The 13,464-nt window shown below is 43.2% G+C and overlaps 1 protein-coding gene across 6 annotated transcripts in view; it reads right to left on the reverse strand.

Annotated features, from left to right (window-relative positions):
• CARMIL1 (capping protein regulator and myosin 1 linker 1) overlaps window positions 1–13,464 on the reverse strand; it is a 196,565-nt gene that overhangs the window by 160,881 nt on the left and 22,220 nt on the right. Inside the window, exon 1 of one of the 6 annotated variants that reach the window (XM_052788669.1) lies at window positions 8,914–8,997. The exons of the other annotated variants lie outside the window; for them this stretch is intronic. The gene's annotated coding sequence lies outside the window, so the exon portion shown is untranslated. Of the gene's footprint in view, window positions 1–8,913; window positions 8,998–13,464 lie in introns of those variants that run through there. 6 annotated transcript variants of the gene reach the window in all.

Raw genomic sequence — 13,464 nt, forward strand, 5'->3', positions numbered from 1 at the left:
TTATGTTCTCAAAAAGGAGGGGAAAGGTGGCACATTTTCAGACCCTCCAGAGAGAAGCAGCAGCACTCTGTGAAGGCTGAAGCACTTAAAGCGGGAGCAGCTTTGTAATGTTCTCATGTGAGCCCTATTCCTGGACAGCACTTGGCCGCCTTAACCTGAAAGTCACTTGCCTGCACTTTCAATTTTTGGCTATGTGTTCATGGCATTTGTTTTCTTTATAGATGCCTCTGGGCTTTGCACAGTTAAGGAAAATATTTACGTGCGTAACCCTTTCCTCTCTAGGAAATACTCTAGGTTAGCTAAACATTTAAGGGGATGTTGCGGTTACCAGTACAGTAGTAGTCATGTCAGAACATATAACGTAACTGCTTAGTTACACTTTCCATACACTAACGTACAGTATACCAGCATCTAAAAAACAATTTGAAAACCTTTGTGTACAACATTGTTACACAGCTATATCTTGTTGGGGGGCACACGACACAACAAGAATCACCGTATTTTCCCCAAATACCTCACAACCATTTGAAGCATGTTCACAAAAGTGCTTTCTCTTCTGTACAGATTTAAAACTCTCCAATATTGTAGCTTCTCAAACCATCTCACAGACCTATGAACAGTTTTCTAAGGTCTCCACCCCAATCAGTTACAAAGTGCACAGGCAGGATGCTAAGCACCTTGATTTTCAAAGAATGACCTCGTCATTACCCTGTCTCACTGTATAGTCACATTAGTGTTCTGCAAAACCACAATACCTTCTACATTTACGGAGCGCTTTACAAACCGATTAACTACTTACGGACCAAATCCTAGAAGACGTTTAAGCATAGGCTTTATTTTACATATAGCACATACACATAAACACCACATGCACACATAGTTCCACTGAGCTCAATATATTATTAGTCTAGGCAGTCATGTGTGCACGTTTGGGACCCAAATATGTAAAATTGTGCTTTTTCATGAACATGCAGTCTCCTCTGAAAACACAGCACTTTTCACAGCAGCTCACCACCGGTAAAGGATAAGAAGTGAGCACTGCTGCTCCAGCAAAAACTACCAACCAACCTGAGAAGTTGGGATGGCTGTGAACAGCCAGGGTGCGACAGCAGAAACTCTGTATGTATTAGGAGTGAGTACCCACATTCATTTTGTTCAAACGAATCATCTGCTGTGTTCGTCTTTACCCCTCTCCCTGCAAGGCTGAACGAGCCAGCCCTGTCATAGCACACAACTAAGTTCCCATTCTCTTTCAAGAGCTCTGACAATTTAAGCACCCTGTAAATAATTTATGCCATAGATAGTTATTGCCCATAAGCAATCATCTCTTCGTATTGCTTTTGAGTCGACAGCATTTCTGCTGAAGTCCTCTAAGCACTTATTACAATCCAGCCTCTCAGCTGAATAAATACGAGTTGATTATGTTAATAATGAGAAAGTGCTGTCCTCTTTGGGAAGCCTTTCCCTAAAGAGTTCCTGCAAGGTTACGAGGTGAGGTTTAGCCGAGCACAGAGTGCGGGAGAACACATGGCTGGGAGGAGGCAGGAGGACCCCGGCAAGGTGGCTGCGTTGGCCGCAGGGCACGAAGAGGCCAGCGCTGTCACTTGAGGCAGCCGGGGAGCAGCAACCCAGACCCCGGTGGCAGGGGCTGGCTGAGCCCCCTCCTCAGGACGGGCGCAGCGGTGTAGGGGGGACTCTCTTCATTAACACCCAGCTTGCAAAGCTGACAGAGGGAAGGCTGGCTGTCAACACCTGAGAGTGCCTTGCTCTGGCAAGCCACGCTCATCAGATCCCCGGGACCAGGAGAGCCTTCAGTCAGCCCATTTCAGGCACTGGTTGCTACTCTGCTCTCCTTCCCCCGATAACTACCAGTACCACTCTCTTCCTGCAACAACAGCCAGTGCTGACAAGCAGTTATGATACTGGTTTCTATGCCTGCAATACTTGCCAATAAATAATATTCTGGCAGAGGAAAACAGAGGGGAAATATCTTACCAAACAAAACAAAAAGGTAAAATACTGCTTATTTTATGGATCCAGGTCAGGAGTCCCAGATACCAGGGGCTAAGACATTAATTCAAAGTACGGAATTGTCTCAGACTTTCTCCTTTGTAACTCCAGACAAGCCACTTAGTCTATGCCACAAGTCTCGCCTCTGGGAGACGCACATCCCTCCTCATCTCAAAACAGTTTATTCTGTCCCAAGGCACAACCGATCCAGTCTCACCTTCTCATCGCAGCCTACAACCTCCTCACGGGGAGCAGCAGAGGGGGAAGTGCTGATCTTCTCTCTGATGACCAGCGATAGGACACGAGGAAATGGAACAAAGGTGCGTCAGGGGATGTTCAGGTTGGACATTAGGAAAAGGTTCTTCACTGAGAGGGTTGTCGGTCACTGGAACAGGTTCCCCAGGGAAGTGGTCACGGCACCAAGCCTGTCAGATTTCAAGGAGCATCTGAATGACTCTGTTAGTCATATGGTGTAATTTTAGGTAGTCCTGCAAGGAGCAGGGATTTGGACTGGATGATCCTTATGGGTCCCTTCCAACTTGAGATGTTCTATGATTCTACTGTCGACCTGGCCTTGATGCCCGAATTCTCCCCTGCCAGCCCATTCCTGGGCAAGTCATTCAACCTTTCAAGTTTTCTTTACCTCCCAACAGTATCTGCCTGCCCACCAAGCAGTTACACTGACTGATCTGATAGTGAAGCAGCAGCAGCCATATCACTCACTGCAGGGGTGAGATTCCCCTGCTACCTAAAGGGGTAGGTCCCACTACCTACCACACAAAGCTACCTACACCAAAGGGGTAGGTCACACTACTTTAGATAATGCCATTAAACCATAACTTAGAGCTGAAACTACGAAGTTCCTAAACATGTGGCTTTCGCTTTACAAATTCATTGTCAAATGACTGCAGTGTCTCAGAACTAGAGCAATGCTATCACGTTAGTCCTGCTGTATTAATGTTACATAAAAATGTTCCTGTTACTGACAAAATGAAGTAAAAAATAAACTGCTCAGCGTGAGCCACATTTTAAATGTGAAGCCAGAGATCACTCTACAACAAATAGAGGTTTCTTCTCACTCGCTGGTTTTTACATGCATTCCTACAGAAACATTTAACAGTGAGGCACCCGCAAAGGTACAAAGTGAAAACCCATACAAATATGCATTCTTTTTTAAGAGGAAAGTAGTGCCTACTGATGAACAGGAATTGCAAATAAATTGTAGTGATTTTCACTACAAAGTTAATTAAAAATGGGGAAATCCTTCCCTGAAATGGGCTTTTTGTAAGAGCAGTATGAACATCCATATTTCAAAGTGATGGAAAATGGGCAGTTAACTGCCAGACAAAGAGTATACTCATTTGGCTTAGCATGCTAATGAGTGAAAGGTAGAAAATGAGGAGCCAATTTAGCAGTATGAAAACAAAGCATCAACACAGACTTGCCTTCAGCTCAGTTACCTGACAGTGAATATGTTATTACTGTCCACCTTACCAACACATTTTGCCCCCTGGCTGGGGCAAAATTCCTCATCTTAAGAAATGTGTTTTGATTCCTCATCATTATGAAATTCTTGTAATTACTCGTTTCTTTGCTGCAGAGTTACAACCACAGAATTCACATTCCTCTACGAGACTGACACCAGCTAAGAAAGCAACAGGTCAGTTTTAAACAATAGCAGATGAAAAAAAACAAAACAAAACAAAACAAAAAAAAAGGGAAAGTTCGTGTTCCTTCGCGATCTGAACGTCCTGTTCTGGCCGCCCGGTATTAATCACCGGCGTGCATCACTTCCTGGTCGTTTGCCCGCCACCACGGCATGGGCAGCATTTCTGCACCCAGCTGCTGGGAAAGGTGGAACAAAACAAGACCAGATATGATTTGGGGGATTATTTCCTCTTACATGTTTGCATACATGTAACCATATGATACCTGACGCCAGCTGGTCTCTGGGACCCAAAATCACAGGTATTAACACAGCCCACGGAAACTTTTGAACAAACATCTTTATCCAGAAGTTTTATAGCACTGATACAGTGCAAAAACACCCCCACAGACACCAAACACAAGGCAGCAACCCTACAAAATGCAAGGCACAGTCTTACAGGAGGAGAGTCACATGTGGGATGGCAGTCATGCGCAAGCCTCTGGTATTCAGCATCAGCGTTGGGCCTTGAATCAAGTGAAAACCCCTACAATTCCTGGATAGTATAACTTAGCCTTCTAACTAATCATCAGGATAAGAAATTGCCCTTGTAGCATGACACTTTTTTTGCAAACCTGTGGAAAACAAAGCCTTAAAATCTTTATTATTTTGCTGCAGTAAACTGAGAAATGTGCTATTAAAAGCAAGAGATGCAGAACTGAAGGTGTGCCAGGAAGCTGGCTGGTTAAACAGACATTCATATGAGTTAGAAAAGGCAAAGCCTTAGGAACCAGTGGCAACTGCATCATATTCCTTTCAGAGAGCATCATCCAACCTTTCTCCAGTCAGATCAACATACATCTCAATGGTAAAAAAAATTTAAACAAGCACTGTTTCTTCTCCCTATGCAGATAAAACAGCTGTGGGCATAGACCACACAAGGTGCTCTCCTGCAAAATTCTATTTTCCTTGTTCCTATACATGGCACACCTGGTCCCCTTCCTAGGATGCTGCTGTCCCTCCCTGGGACCCAATGAGATGATTCCTAAGCATCTGCCAACACCCCATCCTTGTGGATAACTGCAATCATCCTTCCTATTTTCAACCGTGCCTACAAGGCAGTAACCCACTGCTATCTCCCAGCCATCACAGAGAACCTACTCCACCTTCTAAAAGCAAATTTTTCTGTTGTTGCTCCTTTTTATTATGGGTTTTTTTTCCCCCATCTTTATTTTTTCTGCTCTAGAAGCATGCACTGTTTCAAGACCTACCTATAACTAATTAAATGTGGAAAGAAAAAGTAACTAGAAGGATCATGCTCAACAAGCTATAAAGCCTTCAATTCGACAGCCTTTATCCGATGTAAATGACAGCTACCACACCTGAAGAAAAACAAGCATCTCAACTGCAAAACAAGGTAACATTTCTCTACCACATCCCCTGTAGCAACTCCGCGTGATGCTTTCCTGGACAAAGCCTGGGACAGTAGAGGAACCCCGCAGCACCTTCCACGAGTCACCCAGTCCAGCTGCAAACTTCAGATTTTGGGATACACAACACATTATCATTATACTGCTTGATGGGTCATCATTAGGTCAGTCTCCTTCGCTTACACAGGGCAGGGAGCATCACCAGTTTTCTACAGCCAGAGAGAATCTGCCTCAGATTTCATCAGCCATGAAGTAGTAACTAATCTTTCATGTGATACAGTTTGAGGCTGGAGATGCATGACATGCTTAGTGGTAAGGAAAAAAATACATAATTAAATAATTAAATGTAAGCACAAGTCCCAGGAAAAAAAAAATAGTGCCTCTTTGGATGCTTTAACAGCTTAATCTCATTTCCTAGAAAACACCATACTATGAATACTAAACAAGGGCCTATCTAGCTATTAATTTTTTTCCATTATAAATCCACTGAGCCAGTCAATGCAATTTACTTTTTTTTAATTGTTAAAAAATAAAAAAAAGAAGAAGAAAGGAGGAGGGGGAATAAACAATATTTAATATGCTGGGAAGATATTTCATATACTGGACAGTGTTTAGGGACTAGTACTTCAATTCTTAATATGATAAACCTGAAAAGGAGACACTGGACACGCCAATTTCTCTTCAGTTCTGAAATTCCCACACTTCTGCCACTGCTGGTTCGTGAACATCCTTCCCCCACCCCTGCGGTGGCATTCCTCTCCGATGCAGTCATCCAGCAATATACTGACAAGCGACTGTTTCGTCAACTGTGAGTGCAACGAGTGCCAAAACCAAACACGTATGGCCCCTCACAACATCTTCTACAGAGGACCTACACTGCAGCACAAATTTAGAAGGCTAGATACCTTCTGGAAACAACATGGAGTGATATGCAAAAGACACGCTTCCTACTAGTAGGACTTGATGGGCGGGTTAACATAGATCCACTGAGCAGTTTGAGAGATGGAGAACCACACTTACCAATACAGCCCGTTTAAATTACACTGATAGCTTTTTATTCTAACAGTTATAAATGGAGTCTTCATTATCCATGCAGACATAATACTGCCGTGTCTGGGCTCCTGCCAAAACTGGAGCAATAAAACTAATGAACTGTCAAGGCAAAACATTCCAAGGAAAGTTTAAAGCCCCTGCACTTGACACTGCAAGAAATTTTTTTACACCTATTCCTCACACTTACCGTATACTGACATTCTGAACCTATGTAGTGGAGAGCAGTGCTCCCTTTTTTGTTCCCTCCCAAACAACCTCACCCCTTCCAAATCACGTTCTTCAGGTTCATGGCAGTAGAGGATATTCTTCATATTGCTTAGGTGCAGCCAGGTAAGTAAATATATGAATTCAGAGGTAAACCATAATTAAGAGAAAGATACAGCAGTCTCCACAAAGAGGTTCAGAAGAAGAGCTTAATCTGGATTCTCTCAATCACTGTCTGGAGAAGCCCCCATATCTATACATTGATAACAGAGGGAGCGTTACCAGAACAAAGTTGAGCGGCCTCGTTTACCCCTCCTGCTCTAACCTTCTAGCACAAACACATTCATTTTCCTTCCCAGTTTTTGATTATTGCAATCATATGAATATTTTCAGAAAGAGGTACAAGATTTCTAAGATACCTCAGAAGTCAAAGAAACAACAAACAAGTAACTAGTAATAGAAAGTGTTGTTTTGCAAGATTTGATTCCACTGTATTGGCTACAAAACCATCACTGCAAACATCCTTTCATGATACTTCCCTACAAAACCCCATAGTAAAAATAATTCAGAAAATGCTGTTTTCCCCAAAAATCTTTCACTTTGTTGATCCTCTCAAAGAACACAAAGTAATGGAATTTCTTCTCTAATTTTCCAGTAGTTACCACCTATCAAGCAGGTTTTCAAACGTATTCAGAGGCTTATAAATGCAGCCATGAAACAAGCTGGATTTTCAAAAAGTCTAGACAAGTTAGGTCCAGAATGCCCTTTACTTTAAAAGTCTGAAAGGTCTACCTTTATATTAAAAAATAATTAAAGCAGCAAGAAACATGTGGAATTGCTATCAAAGTTCTATCCACACATGTTGCCACACCTAGTTAATATCAATTCCTAGCTAGTAGCCCTTTGTTTTCTACAGGAAACACTTCTACAGAAAAGAAAGTGATCCTCTTTGTTTGCTCCACTAGGGTATGCAGTAAATATAATGTATCTATCTCTTGAAAATAATATGTCAATAAATTAGAAAAGCAGGATTTAACCAGCACTCAGAGACGTAAGGTGACAAACAAGAAAACGCTTTAAGATCTTCCCATGGGGTGAATATTGACAAATTAACGGAAGATGGAGCATTAAACGATTTGTCTATTATTCATTCCTAACTATGTCCTTTTTGAAGACATGGATGCATTCTCTTCCTGACAGTTTCTTCCTTTGAGATATTCCAGATTTTAAACAAAATAGGAGATGTGTACTACATTTCTAACTCAGGTTTAAAAACAGCACCTTTGTATACAACTTTGAAATATTAAATTTTCCATCACAGAAACCAAGAGGAGGTGGCCACTAATTTTAGTGGGACTATATAGTGCCACACACTAGAGCAGACACGAGGCCTACTAACACTGCATGTATGCTCTCTATTTTTATTAATTTTTTTTTTTTAACTTAGCATTGCATAACAGCCTCAATCCTTGTTCTCAATTCCACTCCTGTGCCAATAAATCCCAGCTTGCTTAGACCACGTTAGGCCTAGCTGTAACAGAGCCGCTGGACACTCAATGTTTCTGGTGGAATTTTTAGCAACCCCCCCTGTTATCGTCCCAGTTTGCTGCGGCGAGCAACACTTCTGTTTCCCACACGCCCGCCAGGCCGGCCTCTTGCCCCCATGTTAATTTGCAGTCCTGGTGTGTGACTGCACAAGGCAGGCTCGTGTGTCGAGACTCACCCGGCAGATCTTTTCCCGGGGACGCTGCCCTGGGCTGCAGCGCACAGCCTGCAGCTCTGGCGTGCCCTTCGGAGAGCGTCCCTGCAGAGCAGGGGCAGAAGACAGGAGCCACGCAGGAGGACTCGAGGACAGAAGGAGCAAGTTCCCTGATTTCGTCTTTACCTTCCACGTCATTCACGGAATCTAAGAGGTTAAAATAAAAGCCACTGTCTCGCACCCTGCCATGCCCAGGCACTTACTCCACACCTGTCCTGTTAGGACTATGTTAACATGTAACAGGAGCACAAACACTGGATTAGAAATCATCCTACGTGACATACCCCCTAAGAGGCAGGTACGCTTGCAGTCACACTGAAGGGACATACCTCATGGCTCATTTCTGTGGAGTTAATTACCTCAGGTGTGTTCACACTTCATACTTGGAGGATGAAAAAAGTTCGCTATTATTTCAGTTTGGAACTGGCTACAATTTCTACTAAAGTGCATCAAGCACCACTTGTAGCTTGTATCTCTTCCAAACGATGCAAGACACACAAGAAATACTGAAAAAAGAAGAAAAATGCTTTTTTCTCACAGTAAGAATAGCATCTAAAGATCAAATCACCCTAGGCAGCTTCAAGAGAGGGAGTACACAGGCCATTACAAACCTACCCTTGGGAAGTCATTCTCCAAGTGAAAGGAAGGCAAACAAGCAACAGCTTCTCCATTGGACTGCAGTCCTGTTAGGGCAGAGGCCAGGCAGGAGCAGCCAAGAACCCTTCACGCAAACTGCTGCGTGCTCTTTCTTCTGCAACGGTTAGAGTGCTCGGGCAGGGGGTTGTAGGATTGGGGGGGGGTGGTTTTGATACCTGCTGGTTCTAATCCAAGTCCTCTGGAAAGTTAGATGAAGTATTGGACTGTCATTTGCTGAGATGTCGTATTTGAGACAGAATTAAAATTGCTGAGAAAGAAAAAGACGTCTGCCACTTAGGTGTAAAGAAAAAGCAAAAAAAAAAAAAAAGTCTTAGCAGCCTATTAATACAGTGATAATTTTTTCTGTGACTGGGGCATATATACAAGAAAACTTTTGCAAGCTGTTTATTAGTACTTCCATAGGAACAGACACCTATTTGAAGCGCTCGGAAGAGTTGATTAGCTATGTAAATGGCCTATGTATGTGGTACCCTTGCAGATCACATTCAACCACAGAAAGAAGCATCTTTGTTCAGGTGCCTCTCGCACCCTGTACGCAGCACCCTAGACACCAGGTTCTCTCCATTTCTTCACCATCACCCTGATCACCCTAAGCATCCTGGCACCATGCATATTCATAACAGCCTGGCTCACTTAGCTTAGCAGAGGCATCCAGTCACCCAGGTCATCTGGACTCTCTGATCATCTGAAGAACAACCACAGTTGCCCCATGCACCAGAGGACTGTGACATTCTGGTTGTTACAGTCACATCTGCCAACCACCTTGGACAACAGTAAAGCTCAAGGCCCATTTTTGGTGTTGATAAAACATAAGCCAGAAATGTTGCATACAAATACTCTGGATTCCTGACATTTTGAGTTTTTGCAAGAGTAGGTTGGGACTTTTTAATAGCTAGTCATTAAATTTCTCTCTTTTTTTATATCCCAAGCTAAACATATCACCACAAACACTGCACATTGCACTGTTATCTCCGCTCAAGCAGCACCTACAAACCTTTTTAGAACTGAGAGTCCGCTGTCCTGCTTGAATACAGAGATCGCCCCCCCCAAAGATTTCCAACATTTAAGACCGGACATTGCAGTGCAACAAACAGCATGAGGAAAGGAGGGAGGGAACGCAGAAATAAATCCACATGTTTACAGAGAGTAACTGCATGAAGAGCCTAGAAAAATAATTAAGAGTTCTTGGGGGAAGGGAGAAAGACTAAGAGCTCCACGAAATAAGGCGTTCAGTGGCTATATCATATTTACAATGGATTATTACCCTTCCCAGGATATTGCATTTAAGCAAACATTCTGTGAATACAAAATAGGATCCCATGGTTAATATAATAAAGTAGACTCGCAGCTGGACTTTCAAGAACTGCCAAGATAATATTAAATCAGAGCGATGCAAGTCACTAGTTCAGAGGCTGCATTTTGAAAGGCCTGTTACCAGCACTGTAACAAGAAACTCCTGCGTGAGGAGAGGAAGACAAGCTTACGTTATTCCCTGAACCCATTTCACTGCTCCTGTGAGACTGTCCCCTCAAGACTGTTGCTATCTAGTTCAATTGGTTTTTTGGTGACAGATTAGACAACGCTTTATTCTGTTCATGTTTGATTTAAGAGCATTTGCCTCAGCTCTTCTAAATGATTTAGTTTATTTAAAGTAAGTCTGATCTTTGGCTCTTTGGGAAAAATTTGTTCTCGGAAACAAAGGGAAAACTTCTGGTATCATGGTTAGAGCAAAAGCATTGGGAGACACCTGATGAGAAGTGCATGTCTCAAAGGGAAAGGCCCACCTCCCTCCTCCAGCACCCGGTGGGACACCAGCCATGCCTGGACCACCGCAGAGGTGCCCACCCTGGCTACAGGACGTGGACTGCCAAAGCACTCGCTGCATTTCCCGCATATACCAGGGCAGGATAGCATCAAAGGTCTCCATCGAGACGGTGAAAGAGAGCCTCCTCACTTGCAACCCAAGCAAACTGTTCTTGATCAAATCCACAGTTGCTGCTCTACAACATCTCTGAACATACTTCCCAACATCTTCTTCTTCCTCACAGCCAGTATGTGACATATTATTAGTTTTATCCATGACACTGTTTGAACGATAGTACTCCGGTACTATATTACACTTCTGAACATGTTTAACTTCTGTATGACCAACATGTTCCACTCCTGTTTCCCTCTAAGCAATGGAGAGAGGAAAGCAGCGCTGGACACACTTTAAAGATCACAGGGAGGTAGAAAGGGTGTCTAGCAGACTCCACAAAACATCTGCTAAGCGCATTGCCACAGCCCACAGCAGGCGTCCCCATACACCATTACAGACTCCAGGAGAAGACCAAAAGCCACAATTATAGCATGCCACAGCAAGACAAATGGAGAGATCAACAGCACAACCAAGTACCATGCGTTCATGGAAACTTGTCACAGTAAAAACACCCTGCGTGCCAGTGGGATACACCATTCAGGCAAAAAGATGGTTATTCTGCAAGGCAGCACCAAGCCACTCTTCCATTTCACAAACATGAAAGCAAAGCGCAGAAAAATAAGGCAAAAAAATCATTTTGTTTAACCTGAGCCATCTAAAAGACAGGCATTTAGCCTGAGCTGAACTCTAGGTGCCCCCTTTAGTCCCTCTCTACTCACAGAATGTGATTCACCCCACCTGTTCCGGAGTTGTTCTCCAATGACTTAACTAGCTCAAATAACAAACCCTTCGCTTTTAGCCAGCTAAATGTGCAGCAGGTTCTATCTTGCCCAGATGACTAGCAAAGAATTGAGCTGTGGTCTCTTAAGTAAGATGGAGACATAAGATTAAAACAACATCACAAGAACCTGGATGCAGAGCACGTTCCTTACTCAGCAGCACATCTCGGCAGCATGGCAGTATGCATGGCAAGCTGACTGCTGCACAAGAGCAGGTAGGTTACCCAGGACTTCTCACAGAGTAAGAGCAGGCACACCGACAAACACCAGCTGTAGCAAATATGCCAGACATCTGAATTCCAGCAATTTAGGCAATTGTTTGTGTAACCCACAGCTGACATTTTTAACCTGTGTAGTTACACCTGCTTCGATATTCTGGATACTTCTAAAAGTTAAAAGATTTTTAAAGCAGCACACCCAGGAGATAGCTGTTCAAGACTCCTATGTGAAAGGAAGAAGAAAAACACAAGTCCATCTTTAAAACCTCATTCATAATTGGAATTTTAGCCAACAAAAAGCAGTCACTGGAACTGCTGATGTGATGCAATTACCAAGGCAACAGCCCTCCTCCCTTCCCATCCCAAATAAAATTTACATCAGACCAAACTGCTTAAAGCTAACCCAATCAGTGCAGAAATCTGAGTTTAGCATAAAGATAAACCTTAGCACAGTTACTCTTATGGCTAACTGCTGATGTCTATGATTTGAAACAAATCTAGAGCTCATCCACAGCTGTGGAGTTATGTATTTGTATCCCTTCAAACACTCCTTAAAAGTACACACTTCCTGAGTTGCTAGTTTCACTCATTTTAACCACAATAGGTCCTGACCACTATCATTGCACACACTCTGCAGAATTTTGCCACACTGCAATTATCCCTTAGAGGGGGACCAAAACAAAACAAAAACAAACAAAAAAACCCCAACGACAATTCAATTCCTGGCCCTCACAGGTTACTTGGTTACTTCCACATCCCTCTGCTGGGACCTGATCCTGACAAGCACTGCAAAACTCCCCCAAGCATGGGTTCACGTTTCCATTCTCTTCATCAGGCAATGCAGACACACAAGTCTTTTTGAGACAGGGGTCTACAAAGTGACACTGAGCAATTGTTTTACTTGGCTCTGCAGCCTCTGATCTAGTTTAAAAACTTCCCATTCCCTACAACCTCCTTTTTAATTGCGAATTGCACAACGGTTTATTTGTGCATTCTTCATACACATATAAAAGCCTCTGCCAAAACAAGTACTCCTAAAAAAAGCAGCTGGGTTAACTGAGGCAGACTGCACGATCTTTGAGAAATGAGGCTCATTAAGTACTTAACACTAGCCCAGTATAAGCCATTCATTCAAAACTCAGAGCACAGATTTCCATTACTGACTGAAATAAAAGATCCAAGAGACGGGGAAGGGGAGGGAGGAAATGCATTTGAACATTTCCATCTGCTTTTTCCTTCTCGGCACCACGAAGCCTGCTAGCTACAGCTCACGAGCTATTTCACTGCACTTTGATTTGATACCTGGCTTCTGTCTACACTAACAGGTAAAACTGCCTTGCAGCAGCCTGAGTGTGCCCAGCTTACTCACTGTCTGTCACTATGCTCATCACAGCAGCTCACTCAGGAAAACACAGCAAGGGGCAATTGCTCTCTAGCTATAAAGTCTTTTCCCCTGCTCTTCTCTAGCCTCCAATAAAACGTGAAAACCCACAAAGAGCTTGGTGGCTCAATGGCTAGCGTAACAAATAACAAAGGAAATTCCAGGGTAGAGAGAGGGTTCAAAGTTATTGCTGTGGGTTTATTCGTACAAAACATCCATAGGTTGCTGCTCGCTCTCTCTCATTAGGGGCGGAGGGATTACAAAGAAATCGGCACTTTTGTTTTTTTAAACACAGGTAAGAGAAAAGCCACAAAAGCCAAGCATGGCTTTGACATTAGGTCGCTCCTTCGCAGTCATACAACTATGCACATTACCACCAATTCCGTAAGCATCTTTCCTTTGATACAGCA

This window comes from Harpia harpyja, chromosome 5 (assembly GCF_026419915.1).
Source record: "Harpia harpyja isolate bHarHar1 chromosome 5, bHarHar1 primary haplotype, whole genome shotgun sequence".
Classification (NCBI taxonomy): domain Eukaryota; kingdom Metazoa; phylum Chordata; class Aves; order Accipitriformes; family Accipitridae; genus Harpia; species Harpia harpyja.